This window comes from Theobroma cacao, chromosome 9, assembly GCF_053813885.1.
Source record: "Theobroma cacao isolate CCN51 chromosome 9, ASM5381388v1, whole genome shotgun sequence".
NCBI classification, from domain to species: domain Eukaryota; kingdom Viridiplantae; phylum Streptophyta; class Magnoliopsida; order Malvales; family Malvaceae; genus Theobroma; species Theobroma cacao.
Window position 1 is genome coordinate 35,329,181 of NC_142647.1, and position 3,770 is coordinate 35,332,950.

The 3,770-nt window shown below is 35.6% G+C and overlaps 1 long non-coding RNA gene across 1 annotated transcript; it reads left to right on the plus strand.

Annotated features, from left to right (window-relative positions):
* The first annotated feature begins 1,774 nt into the window (after positions 1–1,774).
* On the plus strand, positions 1,775–3,481 carry LOC148760902 (uncharacterized). Its single transcript, XR_016028167.1, has 3 exons — positions 1,775–1,881; positions 2,534–2,619; positions 3,457–3,481. It is a non-coding gene; the product is annotated as an uncharacterized LOC148760902 (long non-coding RNA).
* The last annotated feature ends 289 nt before the right edge of the window (positions 3,482–3,770 follow it).

A 3,770-nucleotide genomic window follows, 5' to 3' on the forward strand; every position in this document is an offset into this window, starting at 1 on the left:
ATTGAGAAGCTGGCTCAGCTCTATATAGATGAGATTGTGAGGCTACATGGAGTTCCCGTTTCTATAGTGTCAGACCGAGATCCTCGATTCACTTCTCGATTCTGGCCGAAATTTCAAGAAGCTCTCGGAACCAAATTGAAATTTAGCACTGCTTTTCACCCACAGACGGATGGTCAGTCAGAAAGGACTATCCAGACCTTGGAGGATATGTTACGGGCTTGTGTCATTGACTTTATTGGGAGTTGGGACAGACATTTGCCATTGGTGGAATTTGCTTACAACAATAGCTTTCAGTCTAGCATTGGTATGGCACCATACGAAGCTTTATATGGAAGGAAATGTCGTACTCCACTTTGTTGGGATGAAGTGGGTGAAAGAAAGTTAGTGAGTGTGGAATTGATCGAGCTAACTAATGACAAGATCAAGGTTATACGAGAGAGGCTAAAGGTAGCCCAGGATAGGCAGAAGAGCTATGCAGATAAACGGAGAAAAGACTTGGAGTTTGAGATCGATGATAAAGTTTTTCTTAAGGTTTCTCCTTGGAAAGGTGTGATTCGATTTGCGAAGAGAGGAAAACTCAACCCGAGATATATTGGACCATTCCAAATAATTGAAAGGATTGGACCAGTGGCTTATCGGTTAGAATTACCTCCGGAGTTAGATCGGATCCACAACGTTTTCCATGTCTCCATGCTTAAGAAATATGTACCAGATCCCTCTCACGTCCTCGAAGCACCTCCGATCAAGTTGCATGACGATTTGAAGTTCGAGGTACAACCTGTGAGTATCTTGGATCGAAAGGATCGAGTACTGAGAAACAAGAGTATTTCAATGGTCAAAGTATTGTGGAAAAATGCTCGAATGGAGGAAATGACATGGGAAGTAGAGCATCAGATGAGGAACCAATACCCGCATCTATTTGTTGAATCTGGTAAGTGAAATTTTGAGGTCAAAATTTTATTTTAAGGGGGGTAGAATTGTAAAACCCAACCCTATAAATACATGTCATGACATACATACACTGAGTAGCATGTTATTATGCTAGGAAAGCACATAAGAAAAGACGAAACCCGATATCGTACCTAACGGTACACTTGAGTTGATTTAACCTCGAACTAGTTCAAATAGGAATTGTAGGATGAAATTTAATATTTTATAGTTCAGGAATGACTAAAAATGATTGTTCGGAGTTCGAGGGTTCATTTGGGGTAAAATTAGAAATTTTGATATTGAAGGGCAAAATCGTCATTTTGCCACCTAAGATAATAATTTGATCATGGAGTGAAATTTTTGACCAAGATTAACTATTTGGAGTATAATTTAATGATAGGAAGTGAAAAAGTTTAATTCTGGTGATTTTTGGAGTGTAGGGGCAAAATCGTAATTTTGCCACCCATGGACAAAATTTGAGATTTTGAGAGAATTTTGATCAAATTTGACAAATTGGAGAATGGCATGAGTATAAGGGATGAAAAATATGTCTATGGGCAATTTTTCAATTTTTGGGGCAAAAATGTAATTTTTGACTTTTATGGGGGCAAAAGTGTAAATTGCAAAAATTACTCCACCGAGACTTTGGATGAGTCTGAGAATTTTATCTAAGCTATGAATATATGAGACAAGTGCATGGTGAAAATTTGGAAACAAATGGATGAAATTTTAAAGATGGGCCAATGGGAAAGTGACACATGGCATTTTTTAATGAAATAATATTATTTTAATGAAAAGTCAGCCATTTAAACCCAAATTTTGAGTGCTGGCCGGCCATAAGGAAGAAAAACAGAGGAAATAGAGAGGAAAGGAAGAAGAAAAGAAAAACCAAAGAGAAACAAGAAAATTCAAAGAGAAATTCGCGGTTTTCGACCGTTTACGCGTCTAACGGTAAGATTTTTCGATTTTAGCTTGATTTCTACCTTTCCTATGCCTTTATTTCCATTTAGCATGCTTGAGGAGAGAGATCAAAAAGTGATATCAAGGGCTGGACGAAATTCTAGGAGAGAGAAATTGAAATTTTTAGGTTTTGATTTTTAGTTAAATTGATAGTTTTAGTTAGTTAAATGTGTTTAGAAATTAAATTGGGCAAGAAATCAGTAAATTTTCACAATACCCACTCTTGGCTGGATGCTCAATGCTGTACAATGATGATGAATTGATTTTATTCTAAGGAAAATGAAGAGAAATGATGAAAAACGATTAAACGTGATAGAAAAACAAAGTAGAAAATTTACCGAGTTAATGTCCCATTTTTGGCCGAATTTTCCAAGGAAGGGAGTGAGCTGATTTTGTTGTTTTTAGAAGGTTATTGGCTGATATTTAATGGTTAGAAATGTTGGAGAGAGAATGGGATGATTTAGAGCTAAAATGGAGCGCGTTAGCAATTTATCGGGCAAAGTGCCAAAAATAGGTTAATACCGCATTTAAGTCGTTTTAGGCTATTGCATTTCATACCATGCATTAGTATAGGATTTAAGTTAATTATATAGTGATTTAGCATCAATGTGATGAATTGTGTAAATTTTTGTAATGTGTCTAGGAGGAGAGCCTTCCGGAAAAGGCAAAGAAGTCGTACCCGACGAGTAGTGATCGGGGCGCTTAGAAAGCTTTTATTTTGTACAAACGGTGAGTAAACTTATTATTATTGTAAATTATCTAGAGTTTATTTTAAATGCCCTTTATGTATTTTATGAAATGAGAACGAGATTAAAACGGGATTTTTGATGTTTTAGGAATAAATGTGACAAATAAAAATATATTGTATTGATTATGAAATTGAGTAATTGGAGGCTACAAATTGACTTGAAAAATATATATTTTCCTAGGAATGGCTTATGAGAAATGAGTATATGTGGCTATATTTTGTGAATGCATTGGGAAATTTATGTAAGTTGTTTTACTATGCAGGCTGGATAAATAAATAAAAGCCACGTTATACTGTCGAAATTTTATTAAAATTGGTGGGTTAGTCACTGCAGTGACGGGTTTCCGTGGACTGCCTATTAGAGGGGCACGGTAAACCCAGTTATATAGTTACTCCGGTTGTAGAGGCGAGGAGGGTAACTCCTGGGGTAGTATTAGAGCTCACTTCACGTCGAACCCCCACGTGAATGTGTAACTCGGCCAACGCCAAGGGACGGCTGGTTTTAAAAATAAAAATGTGTTTCACGTGTGAATATTTTAACACCCTTGGCGGACTCGGTTAGATGCCTCAGCCAAGGTATCCCCGAGGATTAGTTTTGGCTTGAGCCTTGTTTTAATAAAAGACATAAGCCTTAACAATTGTTTTGGTAAATTACAAATATTTTGTGGTTTAAGAAATAAATTGAAAACCTTATGAAATGGGTTGAAATTTGTTGTTTAAACTTGCCTCCATTTTACTCGCCTTTAGATATTTATGATAATGTCTGTTTACTTATTGGGATTGCAAAATCTCACTCAACTCCTTTCCACCCATTTCAGGTTCAGTATAGACTGTAGATAGCTGATTTCATCGAGGATTACTATTGGATCTGTATTTTCCAAACCGTAGGTTCACAGTCCTCTTTACTTTTGTTTATTCGGGGGCCCTCTTGTTATTGTAAATTAAATTAAATATTTTGGCTTACTGTATTTCAGTATGTATAAATTTATTTAGCTTTTACGCTATAAAAATTATTCACGTATAACTCTATAAAAATTGTTTTATAAGAAAATAGAATATTTCCCTTAATATTTCTTTTATTTTCTTATTATATTCAAATAACCGTAATTTCGTTTTAAATGAAGATTTTAAA